This window comes from Dendropsophus ebraccatus, chromosome 6, assembly GCF_027789765.1.
Source record: "Dendropsophus ebraccatus isolate aDenEbr1 chromosome 6, aDenEbr1.pat, whole genome shotgun sequence".
NCBI lineage: Eukaryota > Metazoa > Chordata > Amphibia > Anura > Hylidae > Dendropsophus > Dendropsophus ebraccatus.
Window position 1 is genome coordinate 134,081,442 of NC_091459.1, and position 13,921 is coordinate 134,095,362.

General features: G+C 49.1%; 1 long non-coding RNA gene across 1 annotated transcript in view; it reads left to right on the forward strand.

Moving 5' to 3' along the window:
* LOC138794468 (uncharacterized) overlaps positions 1-13,921 on the forward strand; it is a 105,896-nt gene that overhangs the window by 66,377 nt on the left and 25,598 nt on the right. The gene's annotated exons all lie outside the window — the stretch shown is intronic.

Sequence of the window (13,921 nt, forward strand, 5' to 3'; positions counted from 1 at the left end):
CCAGATCTCCAGGAAGCTGGTGAGGGTGGTGGTCCAGATGATTAGATCTCTTGTGCTGCAGATCCAGGTGATGAAATCACAGGCGGTGGTGATCACACTCACTGGCTCTACAGCAGCTGTGATCCAGGTCAGCAGGTCACTATTAGTGAAAGTTCAGCTCAGCAGGCGGCTTGTGGTGGATATCCAGCTAAGCAGGTCAGTGAAGGTGGTTGCTGCACTTTGGAGATGGCTGGTGATGGAAATGAGGTCACAGGTGGTCATATTCCAGTTGGGCAGGTCTCCAATGGTGTTGTTTGGACTCTGCATTTTGATGGTGCTGGAGTTGCTACGCTGCAGGTTGATGGTGGTGGAATTTGGTCTCTGCAGGTTTGTGGTAATCTTCCAGCTGGGCTGCTCTCTGATGTAACTGTTCAGCCACTGCAGGCCCCTGATGATGTTGTCCGATTATTTTAAATAATTCGCTGTCGGCGGTAGGGATGTCCCTCGGAGCGTGGTGTACTCGTGGTGGTGGGGAAGCTGCCGAGCACTTCCTTGGAAATGATGGCCAGGCATTTCCTTAGCTCCTCGGTGCTGCTGAAGCATCGCAGGATTAGTCTGATGCTCCGTAGGGCGCCGATCAGCATCCTGCTGGTGGTGTTCATCCAGGATAACGCCTCACTCACAGTTATCAGCCAAGCACACCTGTTGCAGCGGCTGGTCACCAAAGTGAGTAGCTGGAGGGTTGTGGCAACCCACACCAGCTTCTCACTTATGCTGCTCAGGATGGCTTGTAGATCGCTGGTGGTGATGGCAGACATCCACGTTATCAGTTCACCGGCGGTAGTGGTGGTGATCCAGGTGGCTGTGGTGTTCCAGATCTCCAGGAAGCTGCTGCGGGTGAGGGTGGTGGTCCAGGCGATCAGGTCTCTGGTGCTGTAGATCCAGTTGACGAAATCACAGGTGGTGGTGATCACGCTCACTCGCTCTACAGCAGCTGTTATCCAGGTCAGCAAGGCGCTGTTACTGAAAGTCCTGCTCAGCAGACGGCTGGTGGTGGATAGCCAGCTGAGCACATCACTTACAGCAGATAACCAGCTGAGCAGGTCAGTAAAGGCGGTTGCTGCACTCTGGACATGACTGGTGATGGACATGAGCTCACAGTCGGGCAGGTCTCCAATGGTGGTGTTTGGACGCTGCAGGTTTCTGGTGGTGTAATTGGGCCTCTGCAGGATGGGGGTAATCTTACAGCTGGTCTGGTCTGTGATGGTGCTGTTTGGCCCCAGGCCCGAGGTGATGTTCTCCCAGCTGAGCGGGTCGCTGATGGAATTGCCCCAGCTCAGCGGGTTGAAGAAGGGTTCAATCATGCTGAGTGGTTGTCTGGTGGAAAGACAGCCCACCAGGATTGGAACCAAATAGTAAAGGAGGTTGCCAAAAATGGCAAGCTCCCTCTCAATCCTCTCCTCTCTCTCCATGGATTGACGAAAAAAACACTAGAAATAACTGTCAGTATACACAGGCAGAAAGCAAGGTAATACCAACAGTGTGATCGCTAGTGAGTCCCTAAGAACAGAGAATCTGGGGCTCGGCACCTTCTTTTATAGGGCCCTTGCATGACATCACCAATTATGTCACTTACGTGATGTCACTGCTTGTCATAGTGATGTCATGAGCATGCCCGGGCACGTTGTCAGGTTGTCAAGATGGAAGTTGTTGTTTTAGGTTGGAGCACATTGCACTGCAGTCTATTAGCCATGTCACCCACTGTACAATGTCAGATGTGTATTACACAGAGCAGGAGTCCCGGGGGCAGGAGAGGGAGCATGGGGCTCCTGCCAGCCGTCTATTCAGTTGCTGATACATCTGAGTAGGGAGAGAGAGCAGCCTGGTCTCCATGGCGACCACTGCAGCCCCTATAGCTACACCACTGGGCATCTGATTACCGGTGGCAGAAGTAATTGGATGCAGCCCTAGACCATAGGTTGTATCTATGTTTTCCAGGACTCCCTAGGGCGGCATCCAACTTCTTCAGCCTCTGGTAATCAGATGCCGAATGATGGGACCCGAGCATGCTCCCGCGGTGCTCATCTCTACTGACCACATAAGCTGGCTGCACTTTATTCTCTCAGTGGTCAAGAGACTTGTGTTCTTGGAATTGGTGGTGGTCCTAGTGGTCAGACTCCCACCCATCAGCTTTTGACTCTTGATGTTGAGGATACACCTGTATTTTTGCTCAGTATTTTTGGACAGTATTTTGCAACCAAAACCAGGAGTAGATTGAAAACACAGAAAGGCTCTGTTCACACACTGCTGAAATGGAGTGGATGGCCGCCATTTAATGGCAGATAACGGACGTTTTTATATTAAATAACAAAAATTATTTGTCCTTAAATGGCGGCCGTCCACTCAATTTCAGCAGTGTGTGAACATAGCCTTTCTGTGTTTTTAATCCACTCCTGGTTTTGGTTGCCAAATACTGTCCAGAAATCCTGTGTGTGAACATAGCCATAACAGGGATACGTAAGTGATCCCAACCTAGAGCTCCCCAGAGGTTGCAGAACTACCCACAATATCCAAACAGCCTTCTTCAGTCCTGAAAGGGTTAAACTCTAAAGGAAAACCTAAGGCTATCAGGGCATGATGGGAGTTGTAGTTTTACAAAAGCTGGAGACAGGTTGGAGAACATTTATTTATTCATGTTAACCCCTTCAGGCCACTGTTGGGTTTACATATACATTATATGGTTTTCCTAAAAGGTTTGTTCACAAAAAAAAATATCTTTCAAATCAGCTGATGCCAGAAATTTGTAATTTACTTTTTATAAAAATCTCAAGTCTTCCAGTACTTATCAGCTGATGTATGCCCTGCAGGAAGTGGTGTTTGTTCCAGTCTGACACAGTGCTCTCTGCTGCCATCTCTGTCCATGTCAGGAACTGCACAGAGCAGCAGCAAATCCCTATAGGAAACCTTTTCTGCTCGCCAGACTGGAAAGTATACACCACTTCCTGAGGCACATGCAGTAGCTGATAAGTACTGGAAGACTGGAGTTTTTTTTTTATTGAAGATGATTACAAATCTCTGGCAGTTGCTGGGACCAGTTGATAGGAAAGGTTTTTTTGCTTTTTTGGGGGGTAAACTATCCCTTTAAAGCGTCCATCCTACCTCCTAGTGAGATTGGTCCCCTAAGGTGGAGATGGGGAACCTTCAGCCCTCCAGCTGTTGCACAACTACAATTCCCATCATTCCTGGACAGCCAAAGCCAGGCATGATGGGATTTGTAGTCATGCAACAGCTGGAGGGCCAACTTTAGCCCATCCCTGCCCTATAGGTTTGATTGCAGAAGGCGGGGGGTCTGACTGCTGAGACGCTACCGATCCCGGGAATCCTGGACATAATGTGGATTTAGGTCCTGAAGTAGGAAACTCCATCTGAGTTGCTGTGTGTCACATCATGTCCTACACAGCAGGTTTTGTGAACTGCTGCCGTCTATGATAGAAAAGTGTCAGGGCAGTTTCTAGGCCATTTTGGCAACAGGGCGTATCCTGACAAAAGTGTGTCCCCCCCCCCCCCCCCCTTACACTTTTCCTTCAACTTCCTTCCCTTTTCCCTTGTATAGGGTCTCATACAGTAGAAATTGCACTGTTTGGGGTCACCACACGTAAGTAGGTGTGTGGGTTTCCCCCTGTACGTATGATCTCCTGCTGTACCCCCATAAAATAATAATGTTCCCTGCTGTCCCCTAATAGTCAGGTAGGTCCACTGCATACACATATGCCCTTATACTCAGGTATGCCCCCTGCATCCAGATTTGCCCCATGTAGCAAGACATGCTAGATAGATAGATAGATAGATAGATAGATAGATAGATAGATACAGGGGCGTAGCTAATGTCCCTTGGGCCCTGGTGCAAGAGTTCAACTTGGGCCCCCCTTCCATGATCAAGTGATGCGATAGATAGATAGATAGATAGGAGATAGATATATCAAGACCAATATTACCAATAATACCAGTATATAGGAAGGAAATATCACCATACATATTACCGCCATACTGTTACAGACCAAATCCTGTATACCAGGGGTACTCAACAACTTTTAGTGAAGGTCCACTTACCGGGGTCTATAGTCAGGTGAAGGTCCGAGCTGAACATCAGTAGGAAACGTGTTTTGTTACTTTGTCACAAACGTTCAACTATTTATATACAGAATTGCTGCTTATTAGCGGGAAAACTGGCATTTTTTTCTCTCTCACCAGGCCTTTGATATTAGGTACAAAGGGGGTGACAGCCCTGGTAGTATATAGCCCCCCTGTTGCTCCCCCAGTAGTGTATAGCTCCCCCTGTGCGCTCTCCCTCAGTAGTATATAGCCCCCTGTTGCTCCCCCAGTAGTATATAGCCCCCCTGTGCGCTTCCCCCTGTAGTATATAGCCCCCTGTGAGCTCCCCCCAGTAGTATATAGCCTCCCCGTGCGCTCTCCCCCTGTAGAATATAGCCCCCTGTGAGCTCCCCCCAGTAGTATATAGCCTCCCTGTGCGCTCTCCCCCTGTAGTATATAGCCCTCTGTGCGCTGTCCCCCAGTAGTATATAGCCCCCTGTGAGCTCCCCCCAGTAGTATATAGCCTCCCGTGCGCTCTCCCTCAGTAGTATATAGCCCCCTGTTGCTCCCCCCTGTAGTATATAGCCCCCTGTGAGCTCCCCCCAGTAGTATATAGCGCCCCTGTGCTCTCCCCCCAGTAGTATATAGCCCCCTGTGAAGTCCCCCCCAGTAGTATATAGCCCCCCTTGTGCTTTCCCCCTGTAGTATATAGCCCCTGTGAGGTCCCCCCTGTAGTATATAACCCCCTGTGCGCTCCCCCCAGTAGTATATAGCCCCCTCAGTAGTATATAGCCCCTGTGAGGTCCCCCCTGTAGTATATAGCCCCCTGTGCGCTCCCCCCAGTAGTATATAGCCCCCTCAGTAGTATATAGCCCCCTGTGAGGTCCCCCCTGTAGTATATAGTCCACCTGTGCGCTCTCCCCTTGTAGATGCCCCCCAGACAGAAAAAAAAAATAACAAAAACAACTCACCTAGCACCTCGTTCCCCGCTGCGGCTGTCTTCTTCTCTTCCCGTCGGTCCGGCCCCCGGCTGATACGCGCTCTGTAGGGATGTCCCGGGGATTCCCCAGCAGAGCGCGCATCAGTGACCTCAGCGTACGCCGCCGGCCTGTCCTTCCCGGAAGTGCAGGCCGGCAGCGTACACTGAGGTCTGTGGTGCGCGCTCTGCTGTGGAATCCCCGGGACATCCCCAGAGAGCGCGTATCAGCCGGGGGCCGGACCGACACTGCCCCCAGCCCCACAGGCGTACTGACATCTAAGGACAGTACGCCTATGGGGCGGGAGGCAGTGCGGTGGGGAGCGGGACCTCCTAACCGCCCCGGGACGGACCGGATCCGGGGCGGTTAGGAGATCTGACCAGGGGTCCGGACAGCTGGCCTCCGCGGTCCGGGTTCGGACCGCGGTCCGCCAGTTGAGGACCCCTGCTGTATACTGACCAATAATACCAACCAGTATACAAGGGGCAAATATTGCCACCACAACCATCACCACAATATTGTTACTGACCACAACCTGTATACTGAATCCAATAATATACTGTACCAGATTACAAGTAACAAATAATCCCATCACATACTGACTAACACTGCCACATACTGACTAATGTCACTGCTGCTAATGAACAACAACCACTGTACACAGATCACTATCACCTCATCCAGTCATATAGAGGTGGCCCCAGCTCTACACAGGTTCTATACACCATATACATTACACTGCAGTTATATCAGGTGACTCACAGGGGACGTCTTCTCTGATCGGAGTTCTTTCCTTTTCCTCATCTTCTCCATCTGTCCTGGGCCGTTATGAGAACTTCTCAGAGCCACGAATCCACAGAATCTGCCAGACAGACATATTAGTCTCCTCACTCTATCACCATCCTCATCTCTCTACACACTGCAAATCTGTATTGGCCCCTTTACACCCTCATTTAGTGGGTAGGCTGACTCTATGTGACCCCCTTACAGTATATGTGCCCCTCTGTGTAGAGATGGCCCCATGTGCATCTCCTTGTGAGCCCCTCTCAGTGTAGTCCCCCTTATAGATGCCCCCCTCTGTGTAGTGTCCCTTACAGACTGCCCATCTCTTGTATTCCCTTTTATAGATGGCCCCCTTTGTGTAGCACCCCTTACAGATGCCCTTTTTGTTGTCCCCCTCTGCCCCTCTTATAGATGCCCCCCTTATGTTGCCCCCCATAGAGGGCCCCTGTGGTGACCCCCTGTGTTGTCCCCTTATAGATGCCCCCCTCGTGTTGTCCCCCTTATGTTGCCCCCCCCCCCCTGTGTTTTCCCCTTACACATGCCCCCATATAGATACCCCCCTTGTAGATGCCCTCCCTGTGCTGTGCCCTTATACATGCCTCCCTTATGTTGCCCCCCATATAGATGCCCCCACTGTGTTCAATATAGTAAACGGAGACAGCACTTAGGTGAAGGTGAAAAAAATCGTGGCTTTATTCACACCCCTGCGACGTTTCGGCTATACACACTAGCCTTTCTCAAGCCTTTCTCTAGTGTGTATAGCCGAAACGTCGCAGGGGTGTGAATAAAGCCACGATTTTTTTCACCTTCACCTAAGTGCTGTCTCCGTTTACTATATTGTTTGGAGTCCGGATTTTTTGAGTTCAATCTGGTGAGGCGTGCACTACTCTAATTTTTATTATCTTTTTTGCCCTTTTGGCTGTTAGTGCTGTTACCTTTTGTATACTCAGCCAGGGCCGTTTCTAGCACTGTGCAGGCCGGGCCACTGCACGGGGCGCTGACAGCTAGGGGGCGCCCTCCCTCACCACACAGCATCAGTGATGTTCTGCACAGGGCAGCAGGCTCGGACTTTGGAGCGCCCCCACACACAGTACCTGGCTCCTGGGGGCTCCTTTGTGGCCTGTGACCAGAGGGAAGAGGATAGAGGAGGCAGCAGGGACTCCCCCATGTTCCCCCCTGCGGCTCTGCTGATGATCCAGCACAGGCAGCAGCTCCAGTCTGAGAACGTCTCCTCCCCCGACCCGGCCTGGACACAGCTGAGGAGAGCGTCTATGTAAGTGCTGCTGTCTGTCTGGAGGGGGAGAGGGGGGGTCACTGTGGGGGATCAGCAGTGTTGGGGTGTATGCATACCTCCCAACCGTCCCGGATTCAGCGGGACGGTCCCGATTTCGGGGTCATGTCCCGCTGTCCCGGTACGAGCCCCAAGTGTCCCGCTCTCAAAATATACCTGGCTCTTTAACTGCGACTGCTTCTGACAGGCGCTCGCAGATTCGGGGCTGTGATTGGCTCGCTCTTGTGGCCGGAAGCTGCATTCTGCCTCCGGTCACAAGAGGCCTCTCTCATCCCCTGCATTCCCGCGCGGAGCAGAGGAGTGACGTCACCGGTAGGGCCGAGAGGAAGGAGACGCTGCTGGGGAGGGCTGAAGAACAGAACTTCGGTGAGTATGGGCTTAATCTTTTTTTTAAATCAAACGAGGAATGGTGTCATCCCCCCGGATAACCTGCTCCATGCTGCTGCCCGGTCCCGGTCTGACTGTCATCCCCCTGGCTCACCTGCCAAGCAGATCAGAGTGGGCCAGCGTGCCACAGTCCATGTGTCAACGGCCGGGGGTTAACCGCACATTACCCACTATGCGACCCCTGCTCTGCAACCTGCGGGGGCCACCCGGATACTGCTGCATGCCGCTGTCACTACGGAGCTGCATTCATACTGCGCTGTGCTCCGCTGTGACTCCCGGCCCCCGCACACAGACCGCAGCCTCCTCACTACGGGACAATCTCTAAAGTAATAATCGGCTGCTGCGCACGGAGCGGCTCGGATGCTGCTGACACAGCGGCATCTACACAGTTAAATAGCCGGTTTAACTGTGTAGATGCCGCTGTGTCAGCAGCATCCGAGCCGCTCCGTGCGCAGCAGCCGATTATTACTTTAGAGATTGTCCCGTAGTGAGGAGGCTGCGGTCTGTGTGCGGGGGCCGGGAGTCACAGCGGAGCGGGAAGGGGGGAGTGACGCCGGGACCGGGCAGCATGGAGCAGGAGGTGAAGGTTCTGCTCCACTACAACTATTACTATCCCCAATGTACTATACTAGTGCTATGTATCAGCACTAGTATAGTATATTGGGGGTAGTAGTAGTATGGCTGACACATAACACTAATATAGAATTTTGGGGGTAGTAGTTGTATAGCTGTGTCAGCCATACTACTACTACCCCCAACATACTATACTGTCAGCCATACTAATAATACCCCCAACATTCTATACTGTCAGCCATACTACTATTACCTTAACATACTATACTGTCAGCCATACTACTACTACCCCCAACATTCTATACTGTCAGCCATACTACTACTACCTTAACATACTATACTATCAGCCATACTACTACTACCCCCAACATACTATACTGTCAGCCATACTACTACTACCCCCAACATACTATACTGTCAGCCATACTACTACTACCCCCAACATACTATACTGTCAGCCATACTACTACTACCCCCAACATACTATACTGTCAGCCATACTACTACTACCCCCAACATACTATACTGTCAGCCATACTACTACTACCCCCAACATACTATACTGTCAGCCATACTACTACTACCCCCAACATACTATACTGTCAGCCATACTAATAATACCCCCAACATTCTATACTGTCAGCCATACTACTACTACCTTAACATACTATACTGTCAGCCATACTACTACTACCCCCAACATACTATACTGTCAGCCATACTACTACTACCCCCAACATACTATACTGTCAGCCATACTACTACTACCCCCAACATACTATACTGTCAGCCATACTAATAATACCCCCAACATTCTATACTGTCAGCCATACTACTACTACCTTAACATACTATACTGTCAGCCATACTACTACTACTACCCCCAACATACTATACTGTCAGCCATACTACTACTACCCCCAACATACTATACTGTCAGCCATACTACTACTACCTCCAACATACTATACTGTCAGCCATACTACTATTACCCCCAACATACTATACTGTCAGCCATACTACTACTACCCCCAAAATACTATACTGTCAGCCATACTACTACTACCCCCAACATACTATACTGTCAGCCATACTACTACTACCCCAACATACTATACTGTCAGCCATACTACTACCCCCAACATACTATACTGTCAGCCATACTACTACTACCCCCAACATACTATACTGTCAGCCATACTACTACTACCCCCAACATACTATACTGTCAGCCATACTACTACTACCCCAACATACTATACTGTCAGCCATACTACTACTACCCCCAACATACTATACTGTCAGCCATACTACTACTACCCCCAACATACTATACTGTCAGCCATACTACTACTACCCCCAACATACTATACTGTCAGCCATACTACTACTACCCCCAACATACTATACTGTCAGCCATACTACTACTACCCCCAACATACTATACTGTCAGCCATACTACTACTACCCCCAACATACTATACTGTCAGCCATACTAATAATACCCCCAACATTCTATACTGTCAGCCATACTACTACTACCTTAACATACTATACTGTCAGCCATACTACTACTACCCCCAACATACTATACTGTCAGCCATACTACTACTACCCCCAACATACTATACTGTCAGCCATACTACTACTACCCCCAACATACTATACTGTCAGCCATACTAATAATACCCCCAACATTCTATACTGTCAGCCATACTACTACTACCTTAACATACTATACTGTCAGCCATACTACTACTACTACCCCCAACATACTATACTGTCAGCCATACTACTACTACCCCCAACATACTATACTGTCAGCCATACTACTACTACCTCCAACATACTATACTGTCAGCCATACTACTATTACCCCCAACATACTATACTGTCAGCCATACTACTACTACCCCCAAAATACTATACTGTCAGCCATACTACTACTACCCCCAACATACTATACTGTCAGCCATACTACTACTACCCCAACATACTATACTGTCAGCCATACTACTACCCCCAACATACTATACTGTCAGCCATACTACTACTACCCCCAACATACTATACTGTCAGCCATACTACTACTACCCCCAACATACTATACTGTCAGCCATACTACTACTACCCCAACATACTATACTGTCAGCCATACTACTACTACCTTAACATACTATACTGTCAGCCATACTACTACTACCCCCAACATACTATACTGTCAGCCATACTACTACTACCCCCAACATACTATACTGTCAGCCATACTACTACTACCCCCAACATACTATACTGTCAGCCATACTACTACTACCCCAACATACTATACTGTCAGCCATACTACTACTACCCCCAACATACTATACTGTCAGCCATACTACTACCCTATGATTGTGTGAAAAAACGTGGAAGACGTGATATGGGGGTTTAGGGGCGTGTCTTGGGGTTTTAGGGGTGTGTCTTGGGGTTTTAGGGGTGTGTCTTGGGGTTTAGGGGTGTGTCTTTGGGTGGGGTTAGGGGCGTGTCCGTGTCCCTCTTTCCTCTCAGCCAAAGTTGGGAGGTATGGTGTATGTGAATGTGATTGTTAGGTGGGGGGGCAGCTTCATACCCCACAGTCTATACTTTCTCATCTTCCCTCTAACTTTCATCCTTTCCCCTTAGCTCACAAGACTCTGCAGCTTCAGTCAGGAGGAGGGGGTGGGGGAGGGTTATTAGCATAGGACCTGTGCCTGGTGATTTAACCCTTCCTAGACTGCACCCAGCTACAAAAAGCTACTCCACTATATTTGTGTGTAAATGTGCAAAGGTATGTGTGATATCCTATGTAATGTATAGTGTGCTGTGTGTGATATCCTATGTAATGTATAGTGTGCTGTGTGTGATATCCTATAATGTATAGTGTGCTGTGTGTGATATCCTATGTAATGTATAGTGTGCTGTGTGTGATATCCTATGTAATGTATAGTGTGCTGTGTGTGATATCCTATGTAATGTATAGTGTGCTGTGTGTGATATCCTATGTAATGTATAGTGTGCTGTGTGTGATATCCTATGTAATGTATAGTGTGCTGTGTGTGTGATATCCTATGTAATGTATAGTGTGCTGTGTGTGATATCCTATGTAATGTATAGTGTGCTGTGTGTGATATCCTATAATGTATAGTGTGCTGTGTGTGATATCCTATGTAATGTATAGTGTGCTGTGTGTGATATCCTATGTAATGTATAGTGTGCTGTGTGTGATATCCTATGTAATGTATAGTGTGCTGTGTGTGATATCCTATGTAATGTATAGTGTGCTGTGTGTGTGATATCCTATGTAATGTATAGTGTGCTGTGTGTGATATCCTATGTAATGTATAGTGTGCTGTGTGTGTGTGATATCCTATGTAATGTATAGTGTGCTGTGTGTGATATCCTATGTAATGTATAGTGTGCTGTGTGTGTGATATCCTATGTAATGTATAGTGTGCTGTGTGTGATATCCTATGTAATGTATAGTGTGCTGTGTGTGATATCCTATGTAATGTATAGTGTGCTGTGTGTGATATCCTATGTAATGTATAGTGTGCTGTGTGTGTGATATCCTATGTAATGTATAGTGTGCTGTGTGTGATATCCTATGTAATGTATAGTGTGCTGTGTGTGATATCCTATAATGTATAGTGTGCTGTGTGTGATATCCTATGTAATGTATAGTGTGCTGTGTGTGATATCCTATGTAATGTATAGTGTGCTGTGTGTGATATCCTATGTAATGTATAGTGTGCTGTGTGTGATATCCTATAATGTATAGTGTGCTGTGTGTGATATCCTATGTAATGTATAGTGTGCTGTGTGTGATATCCTATGTAATGTATAGTGTGCTGTGTGTGATATCCTATGTAATGTATAGTGTGCTGTGTGTGTGATATCCTATGTAATGTATAGTGTGCTGTGTGTGATATCCTATGTAATGTATAGTGTGCTGTGTGTGATATCCTATGTAATGTATAGTGTGCTGTGTGTGATATCCTATGTAATGTATAGTGTGCTGTGTGTGATATCCTATGTAATGTATAGTGTGCTGTGTGTGATATCCTATGTAATGTATAGTGTGCTGTGTGTGATATCCTATGTAATGTATAGTGTGCTGTGTGTGATATCCTATGTAATGTATAGTGTGCTGTGTGTGATATCCTATGTAATGTATAGTGTGCTGTGTGTGATATCCCATGTAATGTATAGTGTGCTGTGTGTGTGTGTGATATCCTATGTAATGTATAGTGTGCTGTGTGTGATATCCTATGTAATGTATAGTGTGCTGTGTGTGATATCCTATGTAATGTATAGTGTGCTGTGTGTGATATCCTATGTAATGTATAGTGTGCTGTGTGTGATATGCTATGTAATGTATAGTGTGCTGTGTGTGATATCCTATAATGTATAGTGTGCTGTGTGTGATATCCTATAATGTATAGTGTGCTGTGTGTGATATCCTATGTAATGTATAGTGTGCTGTGTGTGATATCCTATGTAATGTATAGTGTGCTGTGTGTCAGGGCCGTCTTACCCATTGGGCAAGGTAGGCTGCTGCCCGGGGGCCCTTGCGTCCGAGGGGGCCCCGAAAGTCTTTTTGATCCCGCCAGCGCCGAAATAACAGCAGCCGGGGCCTGTGAGAGATCACTATCAGAGGCCCCATGCTGCTGTTACTTCGGCGCTGGCGGGACACGGGAGCGGGATCAGCCGGCATCACTTAGTGCCGTCGTACGTCCGGACGCCATCGTGACGTCATCACCCCGCTCTTAATTGGACGGAGGGCCGCAGTGGACGGCCGCGCGCTTCGGCCCCGCCTCTCTCCTGTCCACAAGTAGCTGTAGCGGCGTCAGGCTTCTCCCCTGCCGCTCTCCTTTACCTCAGGCTGCTGCACGGCCACGGGGGTGAGTATTGTAACCCCCGGAGGATTACTGTGTGTGTTTGGGGCGGGGGATGGCGGTCTGCAGGGATAGTGTGTGGGGAATAGTGTTGGCGGCCGGGGGGGTTGGCAGTGTGTGTGTGTGTGTTTGTGTGTGTGTTTGTAGGAGGAGGAGGATGGGGGTAGTAGTGTGTGTGTAGGAGAAGGAGGATGGGGGTAGTGTGTGTAGGAGGATGGGGGTAGTAGTGTGTGTGTAGGAGAAGGAGGATGGGGGTAGTGTGTGTAGGAGGATAGGGGTAGTAGTGTGTGTGTAGGAGAAGGAGGATGGGGGTAGTGTGTGTAGGAGGATGGGGGTAGTGTGTGTAGGAGGAGGAGGATGGGGGTAGTGTGTGTAGGATGATGGGGGTAGTGTGTGTAGGAGGAGGAGGATGGGGGTAGTGTGTGTAGGAGGAGGAGGATGGGGGTAGTGTGTGTAGGAGGAGGAGGATGGGGGTAGTGTGTGTAGAAGGAGAAGGATGGGGGTAGTGTGTGTAGGAGGAGGAGGATGGGGGTAGTGTGTGTAGGAGGATGGGGGTAGTGTGTGTAGGAGGATGGGGGTAGTGTGTGTAGGAGGATGGGGGTAGTGCGTGTAGAAGGAGGATGGGGGTAGTGTGTGTGTGTAGCGGGAGGAGGATGGGGGTAGTGTGTGGAGGAGGAGGATGGGGGTAGTGTGTGTGTTTGTGTAGGGGGAGGAGGATGGGGGTAGTGTGTGTGTGTGTGTGTATGGGTCAGGTGGGGGTTGTGTGTGTAGGGGGAGGAGAATGGGGGTAGTGTGTGTAGGAGGAGGATGGGGGTAGGGGGAGGAGGATGGGGGTAGTGTGTGTAGGAGGAGGATGGGGGTAGGGGGAGGAGGATGGGGGTAGTGTGTGTAGGGGGAGGAGGGGGGGGCAGATGGGGGTAGTGTGT